Source organism: Hippocampus comes, unplaced genomic scaffold, assembly GCF_001891065.2.
Source record: "Hippocampus comes isolate QL1 unplaced genomic scaffold, H_comes_QL1_v1.1 scaffold868, whole genome shotgun sequence".
Classification (NCBI taxonomy): Eukaryota; Metazoa; Chordata; class Actinopteri; order Syngnathiformes; family Syngnathidae; genus Hippocampus; species Hippocampus comes.
Window position 1 is genome coordinate 17,250 of NW_017806088.1, and position 244 is coordinate 17,493.

The following is a 244-nucleotide window of genomic DNA, read 5'->3' on the forward strand; positions in this document are numbered from 1 at the left end:
AAAGAAGCAGGTCGCCGCCAACCTTCGCCGGGGCCTCGCGGGCGCTCGGAACTCTGCGACTTTGCTCTCGCTCAAAGACGCTTCCGTCCGCAATTGGTCGCCGGCAAAGAACGGGAAGAAGGCCTTTCCGAACGGCACGCGCGAGCCGCGGCGTCGCATCGCCCAGCCCCGGCTCGACGACTCGGACGGGAGCGGGCGGCCTGACTCGAGCTCCGCCCTTTTGTTCCAAGGCTCAGGCGGCGTC